We start from the raw sequence: 19,640 nt of genomic DNA on the forward strand, positions 1-19,640 counted from the left end.
ACATTGAGGTTGCTTCCATGTCCTGGCTATTGTAAATAGTGCTGCAATGAACATTGGGGTTCATGTATCTTTTCAAATTATGGTTTTTCTCCAGATATATGCCCAGGAGTGGGATTGCTGTGTCATATGGTCCAATACATTCTTTTTACATTTATTTATTTATTTATTTGGTTGCACCGTGTCTTAGTTGCGGCCAGCGGGCTTATTAGTTGCGGCGTTATATGGGATCTAGTTCCCAGGCCCCCTGCATTGGGAGCACAGAGTCTTAACCATTACACCACCAGGGAAGTCCGCTGGTCCAATCCATTCTTAGCACAGCAAAAGAGAGATACCTTCCTAAAGTGCAATTAAAGTCTTGTCACTCCTATGCTTATACTCTTGAAAACTTCCCATTGCAATTAAAAAAAAAATCACAACATGATTATGAATAATGAGACCCTATGTGATTCCCTCCCTGCCTATTTCTCCAGCCTCATCTTATGCCACTCCCCACTTCCCTCATTACATTTCAGCAACGTGGATCTTCCTTCAGTTTCTGGACCACACCCAACTCTTTTCCAGCTCTGGTATTTTGTACATGCTGTTTCCTTTGCCTAGAATACTCTTCCCCAGATTCCCTTCTCATGGCCAGTTTCTCTCTCATCTTTCAGGTCTCACTTAAATTTCATCTCCTCAGGGAAGACTTCCCATCTCTCTAAGGGAGATCTTTCCTACCCCTCACCCTTGTTCTCCCTTAGGTCCTTATTTCTTTCTTTCATAGCACTTACCATGACTGCCAGTTATTTTATTTATATATTCACTTCTTGATTTTTGGTTTGTCTCCACCACTGCATTGTAAGCCTCCCAATTGTAGGATTCCCCAGTGCCTACAACTATGTCTGATATGTAGTAGGCCATAATGAAGGATTTAAATAATTTCATTTGATTTTATACCTAGTTCATATACTTTTGAATGAATGAATGAATAACCATATTATAAACAAATCATAAAACTTAGAATAAAACTGACTTTTCAACAAAGATTTTCTTTAATACTGAAATATTAAAAAGTCCAGTGAGGGAAAGGACATATAAGTATTGTAAAATTCTCATTATCTGAATTACTGGTTCAGTGTGACCCAATTACTCTAAACACATCTATAGCTGAACAAATGAAAAAGATTAAGAACAGTATCATCTCACAAAATGCATTTTTACTAAATATAATTTCATTTTTAATTGTTAATGACAAGTCTTCTTTTTGTATTTTATAAGATTAATCAAGACTTGGTATATGAAATTTCCCTGTGACTTTCTGGTATTTTATATATATGTATGTGTATATGAATATTTATATATTTATATGTATAGTCATATATATCTGAAGTAGATTGAGGCTACCAAAAATTTTCCTAGAAAAAATAGAATTTATACAGTAGTGAGCTGTTTGTGATGTCTGATATAACACCAAAGTTGAAAATACTTAATAGTGTGGGATTATATCTCTTTATCATTCAGCATTATTCGCATAATACAGTTAAATCAAAGCAAGCACTTGTATTACAATATCCTGGTTTTTTTTTTTTTTTTTTTGTGGTACGCGGGCCTCTCACTGTTGTGGCCTCTCCCGTTGCGGAGCACAGGCCCCGGACACACAGGCCCAGCGGCCATGGCTCACGGGCCCAGCCGCTCCATGGCACGTGGGATCCTCCTGGACCGGGGCACGAACCCGTATCCCCTGCATCGGCAGGCGGACTCTCAACCACTGCGCCACCAGGGAAGCCCTATCCTGGTGTTTTTTTCAAACAGAATATTTTTGTCTGTTGAAAAAAAAAAAGGGTGGGGGGGCGTGGAATTGCCTGGCAGTCCAGTGGTTAGGACTCGGAGCTTTCACAGCCGTGGCCCGAGTTTGATCCCTAGTCAGGGAACTAAGATCCCACAAGCCACAGTGTGGCCACAAAAGAAAAAGCTACTGTCTGTTGAAGTGTTCATACTTAAAATATACAAATTATTACTGCAGTTGTCTTTTGAAGTGTTCATGCCTGAAACATTACAACTATCATTGCAGTCTCATCTTTGGCTTTATTTATTATTTATTAGTAGTAAGAAATGACTTGGTAATATAAATTTGAAATTTACTTGAGGGTTTCAGGATTATTTTCTTATAAATTTGGTAAATTCCTTTTCCTTGTCCCTCTTGTTTTCAGTGTAAAAATTCATAGCTATGTTTTGTTGTTACCTGCTGTGTTTAATAGATGACTTATATGTCAGCATCTGTTTTCTTATTCTAATTTGGATATCTTTCTGGCAAAAATAATGAATCAATAAATAGTATTACTGCTCAGCTATGAACTAGAATTAATAAATGCTCCTAAAAGTTACATAACTTATTCCAGATACTTTGACTCTCTAGGTCAATAGAGACTAGTTTATTAGCTTACAGGTTAATCTGAGTCATCAGTATCCTTCTTGAAAACTATAAAAATAAGAATATTAAAACATATCCCTGTTGAAGGTTAGAAACAAAAAGCTTCAATAAAGAGTAAAGTTTTCAAATAATACCTATAGTTAGAACTAAAAAAATCTTTATCTTTTTATTCTGCACCTTTGCTTCTGTATCAGATTGCCATGGAAATTTTTTCATTAACATTAGATTGATTTTTCCAGAGATGAAATTGCTTGCATCATCTCATCTCCTAATATTCTTAAAGCCTCCTAAGCCAACTTTAGTGGTTTAACCTCCAAGTTCCAGATTCCCAAGAATTTCTGCCATGCTGAGTATTCTTGAAACTCAAATACAACACACTGATGTGTTCAATGTTAATATCAAGGTTACTGCCATGTTTTCATTCTTGGTCCAAAAAAAGTGTTTTAAACATTTTAAGTCATCAAGGAAAAACTTTGAATTGTAAGCTGCAGAATTCCAAGGACGTTTACCTAATAAAAATAAAGAAACAAAATCAGATGCTTTTATAAAGGCTTATACGTAGTATTCTAGGCTTTTTTGCTATAAAATATTAAAGTTCAAGTTAATGAACAAAGAAAACAGTATTTGATTTGAGTAATTGGACATTATACACCTCTAAGTATATGTTAAAATTCGTACCTGAGTCAGTTCTTAAAAGTAGAACTTCACCTTGTGTAGACTGCCAAAAATAAACATAATTTTGTCCTAAGTACTTGATTGCTTCATGCCTCTTGAGTGAAGATCCCAAGTGGTTTACAAAAGTTATTCCTCAGGTTTTGAGGGAACATACCTTGTGTTACTTGTTTTTGAGCACCTAGGTTTTTAGTAGATACTCAGTACATGTTTCTTACTGACATGTAATTTTAGTCTAAGATAAGATACAAAAGGCACCCAAGGAAGAAAAGATTGAAGATTCATGGCATTTGATGTGAAAAGGAACCCAATTTCACCATCGATAGATACAAAAAATACTATTATACATCCTTATGTATGATATTCTAATGTAGCTTAAATGTGTCTGCTTTTTTTTAGGAAGTAACTTTTTATTTTTCTTTACACAAGTACAATTTTTTTAAATTCTGCATCTTTTTTTTTCAAGCCCAAATTTTATTATAAGATTTAGTGAATATAACTCTTAAATTGCTAGCACAGTTTCTCACTCTTGTACACACTGTTCTTACAGACTGACAGTGCTCTCCAGACCTCACTTTGAATAGCACTTAAGTAGTTAAGTGATCATTTAAAGTTAGGGACGGTACCTAAGTTTTGAGCCTTACTTTCTTTATTTGTCCAATGGAACCAATAATACTTACCCTGGCATTGTCAGAATTAAATGAAATCATTGAAGTGTCTGTCATTGCCTGGCAGATGCTGTATCTCTATTAAAAATAGTAGTTCATTAATCACCCTCCAATGCCTAGGGGAATTCATAGGAATTCAATTTCTTTTCTTTCCTGCCTTTAGCAAGTCTGTGCATCACAGCCAACTGGAGATCTGGTTTCTTTCAGTCCAACCATGGTGTTTAGAGTCCTTAGGCTTAGTCTGGGAATGTTCATTGTTACTGGCTGGCCTTTGCTTCTACGTCTTTTCAGTAAACAGCATTCTATCCTGATGATCTCTCCATAGCAGTACATTAGTGATCATCTCCATTCTAAATGTTTTTACTTTTAGAACATGTTCTTCAACTCATTTTTCCTCACTTGACAGTATGTCTTAGAAATTTTTCCGTATCACTGTAGAACTACCTCTTTTAACTGTTGTATTATCTTCCATATTATGAACGTTTTATTATTTACCCATTCCCTAGTTAATAGGCATTTAGGTTGTTTTGTATTTTTCATTCTAATGATCAGTGCTAGTGAATATCATTTTACATAATTCTTTGTGCACATATTTTATTATTTTTCCAAGCATGATAAAGAAGATGAGCTACTGTTTCAAAGAATATGTATATCTTAAGTTAATATTGATGCTCATATATATACCTCCTAAAGGAGGTAAATGATCCTTCTACCAGTAGTTTGACACTACCTGTTACCCCATGCTGTTGACCGAACTTGCTATTACCAGTCTTTTAAAAATGTTTACACATCTTAGGAGTGAAAAGTGATACTTTGTTATTGCTTTATTTTGCATTTTCTGATTACTACTAAGATCGAGCATCTTTTCTTAAGCTTACAGACCTTTTGGCATTTCCTCTTCTCAGCCTATCCATATTTATGGTCCATTTTTCTTTTGGGCTTTATATCTTTTTTTTAATTGATTTTTGGAAGTTACTTATACATTCCAGATACTAATGCTTTAGACTGTTATATATGTTGCAAATATTTTCCCCCTATCAATTGTCTTCTAAGTTTTTTGGTGATTCTTTTGCTGAACAGAAGTTTTAAATTTTGATGTAGTCAAAATTTAACAGTCTTTTTCATTATTGCATTTGCTTTTTGTATCTCCTTTAGCAGGCTTTCATAAATATAGTTCAAATAAACATATTATTTTATATTGTCTTACTGCATATGATTTAGCTTGATTTAGTTTTTGTTTTTGACTTAAGTCTTGAATCATCTGGAATGCATTTTTGTAAATTACATGAGTTATGAAAGTAATTCATTTTTTTCCCCGAGTATACAGTTGTCCCAATGCCATATATTGAACTGGCCATCCCTTTCCTACTGATTTAAAATACCACCTCATAAAAATAAAATAAAATAAAATGCCACCTCTATCATCAACTAAATTTGCATATCTATGGGTTTATTTGTGGCCAGTCTCTTCTGTTATACTACTTGCCTATTCTTGTACCAGTACTACAACTTTTTAATATGTTTTACTATTTGATAGGGCAATTATCCCTTTCTTGTTTTTGTATGTTAGTTTTATACTTAGCTACCTTCTAAATACCTTTGTCCTTGGTTCTAATAATTTTCCAGTTTGGGTTCTTTAGGAAAATGATCATGTTGACTTCAAGTACTGACAGTTTTATTTCGTTATTTCTATTAATCATACCTCATTTAATAGTTATATGTCTTACTAAATATTCAAGACCAAGCCAATTCCACATAAACACCTAAGAAGGGACACATTTTTATCAACTTCTCCAGAAGGTTTTATCTTTCTTTACCTATCCCTCTCCCAAATTTAGTCCTCCATTCACGCAAGATGGATTGGAGTTTTCTTTCTTCCTTCCTTCCTTGTTTTTCTTTTCTTTTCTTTTTTTTTTTTTTTTTTTTTTTTTTTTTTTTTTTAATGAACAGTTCTTTAAGCTTGAGTTACTCCCACCAATATATGGGGCTAGGGGAATTAACAAGGTAGAGAAGCAACTTGAAAGTAGAATAGCCCATTATATTAATCTTTTCTGACCTGAAGTCGAATTTTTCTTTCTCCTTTTTTTTTTTTTTTTTTTTTTTTTTTTTTTTTTTTTTTTTTTTTGCGTTATGCGGGCCTCTCACTGCTGTGGCCTCTCCCGTTGCGGAGCACAGGCTCCGGACGCGCAGGCCCAGCGGCCATGGCTCACGGGCTTAGTTGCTCCGCGGCATGTGGGATCTTCCCGGACCAGGGCACGAACCCGTGTCCCCTGCATCGGCAGGCGGACTCTCAACCACTGCGCCACCAGGGAAGCCCTTTCTCCTTTATTTATTTGGGCATTTAATCACTTTGCCTTATAATCTTCAAAAGTCTATGTTTTGTCTCCCCATTTTAACTCCTTCCGATCAGACTATTTCTCCTGCCTTATATACTCACAGTTCCCTTCCTCCTCCCCTGATACCTGTACTGCATGTCCTTTAACTTCATATAAACCTGTATTCCAGCTTAGATTCTGTGTTCCATATTTCAGTCACACAAGTGCCATATCTCAGACTTCATTGCCCCTCTCTCTTTTGCCCACCCCTCTTCAAAACCATGGTCCTATTTTATTTTTGTTTGATTTTCTTACATTTTTTGAAATAATTTCAAACTTACCGAGAAGTTGCAATAGCACAAAGAACTCTATTCGCACAAATTCAGCAATTAACATTTTGCCATATTTCCTTTATTATTCTCTCTTGCCCCACTCTATGTGAGTGTTTGTGTATATTGTTTACAATAGTTTGATATTAAATTGCAAAAATCGTATAATCTGTTTTGTTTTTGTTCTTTCTGTGCCTATACTCAATAAGCCAGAGGTCCAGCTCTGTCCATATTGCTGTCTTGTCTGATAAGTCATGTTCTGGTGAATAAGTTCACCTTTTGGATTCTGCCATAAATTCATGATCATTGACCTCAAATTGGCTTTCACCGCTACCTATATATGAGTGACTGTTTTTAAATTTAGAAATACAGGGATGTTTGGGGATATCATTTTCTTATGACGTTCTATATGGAAATTTGATCAGATGATACATTGTGTGTGATTTCATTTGTCTGGAGTCATTGAGATTTCCTTTATGGCCAGCTATTTTTATTTATTTACCAAATATTTACATAACGCTTATTATGGGCCAGGAGCTTAGTACTTTGCATCTTCACTTATTCAATTTGCTCAACACTGTGTGGTAGATATTAGTATTATCTTCATTTTGCAGAAGAGAAAATTGAAGAACAGAGATGTAACTTACCCTAAGTCACACACCAATAGGTAGAGTTGAAATTTTACTTTCAGCAGTCTGGGTCCAGAATTCGTGCTCTTAACTAGGGTTTTCCCCCCAAGATTCTGCTCTTTTCCATCTTGTTCAACCTCACTTTTTAAGAGGTGGGTACTAAAAGTTATGCTTTCAACTTAATTTTCATGAAAACAGTCATTCTCTTTTTATATTTATATTTCATTTGTTTACAAAATATTTTATTAAATTCCTAAATGACACCAGCAAGTGTTATTGACTCAGACAGCTTTGGAAACAACACAGCTGATATTCAAAAGCATATAATTCAGGTGGTAAGGGCAGAAGTAAGCTTTTGCCTGTTTTCAAGTGGAAATGCTGTTTTGATTAATTCAGTGATTTGTTTATGTGGAGGTCAGTTAAGAGACTTTCCTCTGTAGTTCAAATCAGAATATGTTCTTCAAGTAAGTAAAGGCAAAATCACTGAAAAGTTATTTTCCATCTGACAGATGTCATTATCAGAAAATAAGTACATAGGAATGAAATTGCATTTGTAAATTAAGATACCTGTAGACCAGCAATGCTTATGTTAGAAATGTCATGGATCTATGATACCAAAGCTGTTTTTAGCTTTATGTGCATAGAGATTCATCCTATGCTAGGAAGACTGGAATGTTTTTTAAAGCTGTATTTCTGATACTCCCTAGCACGAGTTCTCCACTTCAATCTGGTCAGGCCCTTCCCCCATCCCATGGGTATCTAATCTCAGTAAACATATATAAGATTGAGTTGAAAACACTGAAGTCATCCTTATAAAGTATTTCTTCCTTTTCTAGCTTATGTAGAAACGATAACATTGGAATGACCAGGAGAACATCTAGCTCAGAGGAGGTTCTTTGGAGTTTTCCAAACGTTGGACACAAATTTACATTTTTAAATTATATTAAGTATTTTAACACAGTCATAAAAATAACATGCCCACTCACATGTGTTATACCAAATTGTAACACATGAACACATCATGAAACAAAAATAAACTGTGCTGCTAGTTTATATTTTTATGAACTGCTGACTAAAGCCTTGCCACCAATTTCCCTGTAGATATTTGAACTTCTTATGAGTATGCATTTTTATTTTTTAGTTTTTAGTTGGCCTTTTTTAAAACTTGAATCCATTGTTATATCTCCAAATCAAATTATGCAAGCAAGAGAGTAGCTGCAGCATATGTATGCTCCATTAAATAAATACAAATACAACAGAGGAGTCTTCCTGCCATGTATCCTTATCACTCCTTAACAATTCTGCAGTGGCAAATTAATGTGATAATATTGTATTAACAAAAGTCTTCTTGTTTAATTTAAGTTTTTGGTAGTTCTTACCCATATTTTGTATTCACGACCAGAGACATGAGTAATGATTAGATAATAGTCATTCAATTTTGGAAACAGGATTTTCTTTACTTCCCTTCAAGCTTCTAGACCATTTTGATTGCAGCGATTTTAATATTGCCAAAGCCAAATTTTCTATTTTTCAAAAAAGTTGCCATTTACAATAGCTTTTATGTGGTAATCAGAATTGTCTCAATATTATAAAACCAAAACAAAGTACAGAAATAAATTTGTTGATGAAGATTCCTTAAATTGCAACTGTCACCTATATCCCTTGATTTCATACATTTTATTAATGAAAATAGCCCATTATTCTTATTGATGGATTTTAATAAGTAATATTATAATTTGGTCTTCCAAAATGAATTATTACCAACAAATCTCTTTTTCTGCTTTTTATAATAGAAATTCCATTTAGATTTTATTAGACAAAAGAGATCTACAACTAAAATAATTTGAAAACTACTTATCTAGTTCAGTCCATTAATCTTAACAAATTGAAAAATTAAAGCTCAGGTTACATATCTTGCTCAAAATTATAAGCTGGAAAATTGTAGATATCAAACTCTGTTAGTTCATTGTTCTTTCTATTATGTGTTATCTCATCTCTGAGTTCCTATAGTACATTTAGTTTATGCCATGCCATTTAGCATTTAATGCCATGGTTTGTATACAGGCATTCATTTATTTATTCAACAACTAATTTTCTGTGTGCCAGATACTCTTTTCGACACTGGAAATAGTCTCTGAATCCAAAAGTTGAGCTGAAAATAAAATAAGAAAAGTAGATTCTATTCAACCTTCATTTGATTTTGGTTAAATAAATACACACCTACAATTAATCACCTTGTGTATCACTGATTTGTTTTAACATATCATTAAGAACTTTTCTATTTGTGATTATATTTTAGAGGAGTAAAAAAAAGTTCTCTAGGTGAGAAAAACAAATAATTCAACTCAAAGCACACTGTTTTCATACCCAGTACCTGATAATGTAATTACATAAAACAGAATATGGTAAGGGCTGTTACATGCATGTAAGCAATACTGTAGAATGAGATAGTAACTCTAAGCAGGAGACTGGAAGAGGCTTCATGGAGGAGTTGACCCTGGAATTTAGTTAAAGGACAGAAGGTTGCTTTAAGAAAGTGAGAGGAAATCTTTCTATGCCCAGGGAACAACATGTGCATAGGCATAGAGTTGTGAACAGTTGTGGCATTTCCAAGAAAGATTAATGCATTAGAATACTAGGATGTCTTGAGAGAAGTGGTGAATAAGCATTTTTAGACATCATTATATGATTGAACAAAGGAAGTAATGAAATATGAGGACTTTTTATATTGTACACCAGGTATTCCTCTTACATCTACCTGTTTCTATTCCTAAGTTCTTTAAGAACACTGATGGTGTTTTGTACTTGCCCATCTATGGTGACAAGTGCAGTGCCATACATGGCAAGGGCTCTGTATATCCTTACTGATTAATTACACTCATCATTCACTCAACAAATATTTTTGGCTCCAGCATGTGTAAGATTCTATACCTTGTGCTATAAGAAGTGAAAAAAGTTGCAACACAAAGCCAGCCTTCAAGAAGCTATTGAGCCCAAAGCACAAATTAGTCTGGGATAAACCATAATGGGAAAGAATATTTAAAAAGAATGTCTATATGTGTAAAACTGAGTCACTTTGCTGTACAGCAGAGATTGGCACTACACTGTAAATCAACTATACTTCAATTTTTAAAAGTGTTTTTAATTAGAAAGGGTTTCTGTCTGTTATGGTGACTAATATATCCATATGTTCACAGAGCTTATGTTCTTATCAGAGGAGACAGACAATAATAGGATAAATAGTAAAATACAGTATGTTAGATAGTGATGAATACTAAGAAGAAAAGTAAAGTAGGAAAAGAGGGAAATTAATTATCAGACAGGAAAAGGGAAGGTAAAATTATTTAATTTCTCTTGCCTCAGTTTCCTCAACACTAGAAAAGAAAAAGTAGTAGTACTTACTTACAGGGCTGTGACAAGGCTAAGTGAGTTAATATGTGTATGTATAAAGTCCCAGAAGATGGTAGGATGTCAGCCAGTATTATTTATATATTTGGCCAGAATAACTTTAGCACAACAGTCATCTTATTTTCATCACTTATGGACTTCTTTTATTTTAAGACATACTTTTATTAAAGGATATACTTCCAAACAGTTTTGAACTACTTTATCTATAGAGGAAGGCTCCCTCATCCATATCTTGTTTGTTTTAGCTTCTGCTTCCAATGCAGTCACATCTAATATCACTCTTACTGAAGTGAATTATCATTCTTTCATAGTATTTCTCCTACAGAACAATATCTGCTTATCTGGATGTCAGGGCATCATTTTGTATTTAAGGCATCAGGCAGACATCCAGATCTTCCTGTGGAAAATATTCATTAATGCCTCATCACTTATCACATCTCAAGGTTAACAGGTTTTACAAAATGAGATCTTTATGCTTGCTTACCAGCTAAAAATGAGTACCATATTGGGATTATTATTGCCAGATAAATATAAAATCTTCAATATTAATCTTTTGGAACTAAGATCATTTGCATGGATTAGGTAAGGTTTCCGGTCTCCTGCTAACCTTTCTTTGCCTGTGTAACCTCTGCACATCCTTAGATGTATCCTGCTTCCCCCTTTCTCTGATCCCTGAAAACTGGACTAGCTCTTTCTTTGTGTTCATTTAACACTCCGTATTTAGCCCTAGCACAGCTGGTGTCACTCAGTGTTGTAATTAATTACCTGTTTACCTGACTGACCAACTCCCTACCCTCCACCTCTCAGACAGTAAGCTCCTTGAGCTAGGGGGACGATGTTCTCTTTATGTCTGGGCCCCGAGTATCTGTTACAGAGCTTCACATGTAGTTGATTCCCAATAAACTTAAAACATTAAATATAATGCCAGGAGTGCCTTTAATATATCAGGATTATAGAAACGTAATTATTTAACCTTGGTCCCACATCCCTTAGTTGTTTCTTTGTCTCTCTTGGCTGCTTTCTGAGGAATAGCATTGCTCAAGCATGCTGCTACACCCTGTCCTACACAGTCCCCTGTCCTGCTTTGGCCCAAAATCAAAAAGAAAAAGAAAAAGTAGGCCAGATATCTGGAAAGACCTCAAAGGTAGAGGAGCGCCCTGTGGAGTACTATGGTCCAGGATGTGATCCCTACTCTTCCAATTTTAAAGAATTGACTTCGCAATTCCTCTCAAGGGTGTTGGGCCTCTAGGGTCTGACACAGACCATATATATATATATTGCCAGTACCATACTGTCTTGATTACTGTAGCTTTGTAATATAGTCTGAAGTCAGGGAGCCTGATTCCTCCAGCTCCGTTTTTCTTTCTCAAGATTGTTTTGGCTATTCAGGGTCTTTCGTGTTTCCATACAAATTGTGAAATTTTTTGTTCTAGTTCTGTGAAAAATGCCATTGTTAGTTTGATAGTGATTGCATTGAATCTGTCGATTGCTTTGGGTAGTATAGTCATTTTCACAATGTTGATTCGATATTTGCAAGAATTTAATTTATAAACCAGGTGACCTGTTTGTTAGTTGGTTTGTTTTCATTGATTGAAATACCTGTATCTGATATCTAAGTCACTAACTTAATGATATCAAAGCCCCTGTGAAATCCATCAAATAATCAGAGGGTTGTTCAATGCCTGTGGAAACAGAACAAAATGAGTTAAACTGCACCAAGGATTATTTTACCCACGCTGAGGAGCAACCTTGTCTTTGTCTCCCTGATGGCTAGGAGAAAATTAAGTAAGGGGTAATAAGGTCTCAAGTATACTTTTGAAAGTCCTTATAAACTTTTTCCTTATTTGCTAAAAGGAAGCAGTTTTAAAAGTCAGGGGAAAATGTCTTTTTGTAACTCAATAATGATAATGTACAATTTGGTTTCATAATTCTTTGATCCCAACATTAAGTTCCTGAAATAATGATAAAGTGGTATTGCTGACAATGGTGCTAAGAAAGAAGGAAAGATAGAGAATTAAAGTTGGATGAGCATTCTCTGTACCCTCTGACTCCTCTAATTCAATGATCACCAGAGTCTCAGGGTCAAAGCAATTTCATTAAGAAGGTTGACTGTGTGTGCTTGTGGTTTTAGCTGGCGTACCGGCTGGTATTCCTTCATATACTAACAATGCGTGAAGATACACTACAGAGTAGAGAGTTCATCCTCTACCCTTGTGAAGAAACAATGAAGTGTAGGTTAAATGGTCATTAAAAGAAATAAGTTGTACCTCTTGTCAAGGTCTACAGTCTGCCCTTCAAGCCTTACCTCAAAGTCCTTTCTATTCCAGAAGGTTGGAAACCCAAGTGCCTACAGAGGCCAGGCTGGTGGGAATGAAGCAGGAAGCCACTGCAGTGTACTGGAGAACCAAGTCCTTTCTGAAGGAGCAGCCACTGCTCCGTTCCAGATAATTGTTGCAAGGCAGGAATGCTGACCTAGTGTTACCACATTGTCCAGTTTCTCAGGTAAACAAGATAATGCAAATTTTCATGTGACATCTTTTGATTTAAATATTGTCAACTAATTCACTTGTATTATTATTCTCAAACTGTGCACTTGCCAGGTACTTCCACACGTGGAATTTGGCCCAGAGCCCTCGTGTTTTTAACTTGGTTTTATATTTTGCTTACCTATTTGTTAAATTGCAGACTTTATTTTCTACAGGTTTTGCTTTTCTTCAGCATGTTCTCTAAAATATTCTATGCCCGGTTTTGTGCTATTGAAACTACCTTCCTCTCCAACCTGAACATTTTGTGCATAAGTTTTCTTTGGCTGCTACATTTTCTCTGCCACCATCAGCATTCCACTGAGCAGTCAAATGCTAGATGGAGTCTCCTTGAGACACTTTTCTTATGCCACCACTAAACATCTACAGGTATTACTACTTACTCATTTCCTTCCTGATGTGTAAGCTAAATAAACACAGTAAAAGATCATGGGACTTAGAGATTGTATGCTTTGGGCTCCCTCTTCTAGAATTTACAGAGACTGTCTTCTTTCTCTTGCATCTTGAGAACCTTATCAGATAATCCTTTACATTTAATTATGTTTGCTGGAGATGTTGATTAGACTTAAGTGTTCCTAGATATTTATACATATAAAGAGACAATGTATTTGTTTCTTCAATGGCTGAGGAATCTTCCTATTTTCACTTTGAGTAACTTGATTGTCAGTGTTACAGGGGGTGGGTGGGGACAATTACCTCTGTGTGGAACTAATTACTCCAGATAGGAACTTGGCATCCATTGCCAGGTGAATTGAAGAATGCTAAAACATTTTTTAAGTAAAAGAGTACATAAACATTAGTTGTTTCAATATGTTGTACAACCCCCAGATGGACAAAAAAATCACAATTGTTTCATTCTTAGTACAGTTTTGATTTTTAAAAATTGATATACATTCTTTTTTTAACAATGATTTGACCTATTGAGCTACCTTGAGTAGCCAAAGTACTAGTAATTCACAGATAAAATGTGAAAATAACCCCTTAAACTTGCTTAATGCACTCTTAAAAAGATTATGTAAATGTAAGCAAGTATTTTTTATGAATAATCTTTATGAGAAATTTTACTATACCATAGAAAAGCAAAAATAGCCAACTATGTTGATGTCAAATATACAGAAGTATATCATAAATAAATTTTCCCTCAGAGTTATAGTGAGTTTATTAATTAGTTTATAAATATTCTGGTGTGACCTGTTATTACACTTTAAAACAGTTCTCTGAATTTTTTTTTAAAGAATATGTATTTGGGATCTGTGATTTTTCAATTTTGGGCTTTTAAGAAAGTAAAGTGCATCATAAGCATTTTCTACATGTGCGTACAAACCCTCACTTTCCTTCTATATTTTTAAAAGCACAAGGGAAGCTGTATCTTGAAGTTAGCTGCCTCAATTGCTTTTTCTTTGTAGTCATATAGAATGGTGAGGGCAAAGAAAAAGCTCAGTTATGTGTAGTAATGCATGTGAATTCCTGAATATTATAAGGGGGAGTTATAAAGAGAACGAAATTTAGACCTGGAAAGCCAAATAATGACTGGAGAAACCAGGGAAGGCCTCTCTGAGGAAGTGACATGTAAACGGAGATAAACAGAAGTTGGTTTAATGAAAAACATGGGGATAGCAGATGACATTGCAAGCAGAAAAGTAAGGGTGACAGCCTGAGGCATTTTAGAACCAATCAAAAGGATAGCCTTAATTTTTCTTTCTACTATTTAGGTCAGTCAGGTTAATGTGGTATTCTTTCTGATTCTCCCTATCTTTTTCTCCACTTAGCTAAAACAGAAAGAGAAATAATAGCATAATACTAGGCACAAAGCTTGTGACTGTTTCCAATAAAAATCTTCCCTAATGCTTTTAAGTATTGGGGAAACATTAATTAGCTGTTCTATGGATATAGCATTTAATTTTTTTGGAAATAATAGTTTTCCTAATTACAGATCCAACACATTTTTATTATAAAAATTTTTTTGAAAATATAGAAAAACAATGAAGGAAATAAAAGTCACTCATGTTCCTGCTATCCAGGGACAAGCATGGGGAAGATAGTGCTGTTCTATTCCTATATCTACATAAATACTAGCATTTTTGTAAATGAAGATTTATAACTAAACATCCAGCTTTATCATGTGTTTTTTCCACCTGACAATGTCATGGACCTTTTCAATAACATGATTTTAATAGCTAAGTATAAATAATAACAACTTAGATATTTATTATGTGCTAGGTACTAGTTTAAGACTTTTAACTTATTATATCCCCAGAACAGAACAGTTCTATAAAATCTCCATTTTATGAGGAAAGAAATTTTTTAAAACTTTTCCAAGGTCACAAGCTATTAAAATGTACAGCTACATAGCATCTCAATACTGTACTTAATTTAAATAAAACCCTATTTTAGACTTCTAGATCATTTCCAGTATAGTGTTTGGCTATTTGAAATAATACTCACGATTCTGTGGGTTGGAAGTCTAGGCTGGGCTTAACTGGGACAGCTCATCCCTGTTCCACATGGTGCTGGCTGGGCTCAGTTACATGTCTGGGGCTTCAGCTGGACTAGCTGGACCAGCTGGACTTTTCTCTCTCCACAGAGTAATAAATCCCAATTCCTGATGGAAGGAACTACAAAATATGTGTGGCCAATTGCAATCTACTACATTCAGCACTTAATCCTCCAAAGGCTTCTATGTGCCGAGAATGTGTAAGTTGCTGAACGTTGGTAACATGAAATGGCCTGTGTAAGTAATCCTCCTGACCATAGATGGGCATAGGTCAGGATGCTTTTTACCTTGACTCTGAGGACTGGCCTCATTCTCAGGAGCCTATCCCTATACCTTCAGAGTTTGTGAAAAAATGTAACACTCTTCTGCACTGAAAGGGCAAGGACGTTTGAAACTAGAGAGTTTGAGTGATCAGAGCAGGAAAGATGTGCTTGTGGTATCCTGATACAACTGTATAAAACAGGTGTAAATGTACTGGGATACTTTGGGGTGAGTAAGTAGAGCCTGGCAGAGGCATTAGGTCTCTTACAAAAGATGTATTTGAGAGGTATGTTTTGGAAGAGGTGGCTGCACAGTGAATATAAGAACCAAATGAAAATAAGAACCAGAGTTAAAATGAGGCTACTTTTTGGAAGGTTTTTTTTTTTAATGAAAGAAGATATAACTGTAATATAAGTGTGCTCATAAATAAAAATGCATAGCTTGAGTAAATAGGTGAAAGGTGAAACAGATGGGAAGGTTGATTGGGAAGGCTGGCTGAGTACTTTTAAGGAACTGTTTAAATAATTGATATGAGGATGAAAGATCACTGAAAAGGGCAATGTCATTCAGGGTTACCCTAACAAGCATAATTTAACTTAATAATGATGGAAAGATGATGAGTATATCCATTCGTTACCCAATCAAATGATAACATTGTAGCCACTCAGACATTACTCTTCAAAATGCTAATGCTTATGTTCTTTCTTAATCCAATTATACCTGTTGTTGCATGTACATATTGTTTGGGAATTTAAGTATAGAGGTAGGTTTTATGTGAGCCTTTTTTCTCAATTGGAGAACATGAGGCATTCACCCTTGCAAATGTCAGAATGGAGGATACTTCTTTTTCCTATTTTTTAAAACTTTTTTATTGAAGTATATAGTTGATTGACTGGAGGAGACTTCTTAACTTTGAATATTTCATGAGTTAAGTTTATAATCATTGAATAAAAAGTACAAATGATAATTTATACTTATATAACATTAAATATTGGTGTTTTACCTAATTTACATCATCTCACCTTGGTAAATCAATAGCTCATTCAGGATTCATTCTGTCCTACTGTGTATCCAAGTAATGGCCCTGAGCACAAGATTAATGCGTGATGTCATTATAAACATATTAATAGAATTTACTCATAATATCACATGACTTAAAAAATCAATTCATTATTTTTACCATTAATCAAGTTTGTGTGACATTATTCAGAAGAATATATGATGTTTGATGTTATTCAGAAAGATTTATGAAGATTACCTACTTTTTTTCATGATGTCATATTCTCTGATATTTAGACTGCATGGTGTTTTGGGTGTAACTTTTAAAATATACACTTATCACTGCATAACATAGTGAATTTATTCTTAGGTTGACAAGAATGTCAGTAAAGCAGATAGCGAAAAAAGGTCTATTGCATTAATTATCATCCTGTTGAAATACAAGTTTCATTTCTATATGGTTGCATTCATCTATTTTAGTGGTTCCATTATTAATCCAATTAAAGTGTGTATATAAACCATTTAAATAAAACTCTGATGCACTTTACAAATAAAGTATAAAGTTAGCATATTGTTTTTTTAGAAGCCCTGTCATACTTTTGCTACACAGAAGTTATTACTCAGAGATTTTGAGATCATTAGGGACAAATCTAGAGCAAAAAATATCCTTTGTATTTTTTGTCAACATGCATAGTCACCGGCTTCTATTGACTTCTTTTAAAAACTTTTCTTTAACTTTAGACACCTGTGTTGCTAAAACTTTACAGGCCTACGTGGTAAAAATCAAAATATAAAACAGTATTGGCTAACTAGAATGTAGCCATTGTAGAAGCTTGTAACTAGTCTTCATCAAGTATTTAAGCACCTCCTGTAGGCCAGGGATACTATACCAGGAAGTGGGACTGTTGGAGGAACCTAGAGAAACAGGTCCCTGCTGTGAGGAGTTTACATTCCTGTGGGGAGAGATAGGCAATAAACAAACAAAAAATGATAAGAAAAAAATCAGGTAATAAGAGGTATCAGTGAATTAACAAAGTTTCAGAGAATACCTAGGATTTACAATGTAGTCTCCTTGAGGAGGTAACATCTAATTTGAATTCTGAATGAAGCCAATGCAAAGAAGTGAATCAGGTCACTAAAATTCAATTCACCAAAAGTCAACTCTCATAGACTAATTTGCATATTGAAAGGTGGTTGGAAAATGAAATTGTTGGTAGAATGGTGGCAAATATTCTCAGAACTCACACACACACACACACACACACACACACACACACACACACTCCTTTGTGAATTTTGTTATTGCTACCAGAAATGTTTGTGAAATAAATTTATCATCTATCCCTGATCCTTAGTATTAGTGAGATGGAGGTGCCTTTCATATTACAATATCTTTTCTGTTTTAACCTGTGTCTGCTGGGCTTGAACCAAGCCATATAAACAGGGTGGGTCATAATGGAATCTTTGGGGAAGGGGTAAAGGGAAAATGTTGTGGATATGTAGTTTTTATGTTAAATTTGGAAAAGAGGAGAAACTGGTGTTTTCATCATAAAACTATAAAAATAAAGCTTGACTAAATCTTGAATGATTGGTCTATATAGAAGATAAAGTTATCAAAATCTTGGAGGCAAATAGAATAGACTTTAATATTCAGCAAAAGAGGGCATGCATGGATTTCAAAAGTTTGAGAAGCATGGCCTGAAATGCTTTCCTAAAACTACCCTCTTGGCGCTTTAGGAAATTTATCAAAGGCCCTAAAATTATACAATTCTATTTTAGCAAATACTTCTAAGTGAATTATCAAAATGGCCATAGATTTATGTACAGAGATATTTACCTCAGATTTATTTGTAATTGTGAAAATTTAGGAGAAAATCTATGTCCACAAAAGGGAAGTAAGTAAATAAATTATAAACCTCTGTCCAAGAAAATCTAAGCAATTAAAAGTCATATTTTGGAAAAATATTTAATGCCATAGTAAAATGCTCAAGGTGAAAATAAAGTATAAAGTGGTAATAATTCAATATTTAAAGGAAAGAAGGCACTATTATACATAGAAAAACATGGAATTAGTGTAGCTACTTTAGAGAGCAATTTGGCAGTACCTCTAAAGTTTAAATGTGCACACCCTACAACCCAACATTAATATGATTGATATACCAATAGATGAATAATTGTAAAGTCATAGGTTAGAATACCATTCAAATGTTTAAAATTAACAAATTTGATCTATATATCTGCAACAGAGATAGATCTATGTATCTCAACAGAGATAGCACTCAAAGCAATGTTGAATTTTTAAAAGCAAGTTGCAGAATGATATATATGTATAATAGTATTTATGTAAAAACTTTAAAACACATATAACAAAACCAAATATTGTTTACATATATACATAAGGAATAAACATATAAAAACATAGCCTCGTGCTTCCCTGGTGGCGCAGTTGTTAAGAATCCGCCTGACAATGCAGGGGACACGGGTTCGAGCCCTGGTCTGGGAAGATCCCACATGCCACGGAGCAACAAAGCCCATGCGCCACAACTACTGAGCCTGCGCTCTAGAGCCCGCGAGCCACAGCTACTGAGCCCGCATGCTGCAACTACTAAAGCCCACATGCCTAGAGCCCATGCTCTGCAACAAGAGAAGCCACCACAATGAGAAGCCCACGCACCGCAAGGAAGAGTAGCCCCCGCTTGCTGCAACTAGAGAAAGCCTGCATGCGGCACCGAAGACCCAATGCAGGCAAAAATAAATAAATAAAATAAATAAATTTATTTTTTTAAAAAATAGCCTGGAAAGATACAGACCAAAACAAGGATGTTAGTTGCCTTTAAGCCAGAGGGGAGGTTAACAGGATGAAAAAGAGAAATTGGATGGGGGTGAGGGGTAGTATTTAACTTCATCTGTAATAT

The 19,640-nt window shown here is 34.7% G+C and overlaps 1 protein-coding gene across 6 annotated transcripts in view; it reads left to right on the forward strand.

The window, feature by feature from the left end:
• Positions 1-19,640, forward strand: part of MBD5 (methyl-CpG binding domain protein 5) — a 396,020-nt gene that overhangs the window by 317,009 nt on the left and 59,371 nt on the right. For 5 of the 6 annotated variants that reach the window (XM_067025972.1, XM_067025974.1, XM_067025971.1 and 2 more), the window contains one exon: positions 12,756-12,930. The gene's annotated coding sequence lies outside the window, so the exon portion shown is untranslated. Of the gene's footprint in view, positions 1-12,755; positions 12,931-13,129; positions 13,341-19,640 lie in introns of all 6 variants that reach the window. The other variant, XM_067025973.1, reaches the window with a different exon arrangement.

Source organism: Kogia breviceps, chromosome 2, assembly GCF_026419965.1.
Source record: "Kogia breviceps isolate mKogBre1 chromosome 2, mKogBre1 haplotype 1, whole genome shotgun sequence".
In the NCBI taxonomy this organism is placed as follows: domain Eukaryota; kingdom Metazoa; phylum Chordata; class Mammalia; order Artiodactyla; family Physeteridae; genus Kogia; species Kogia breviceps.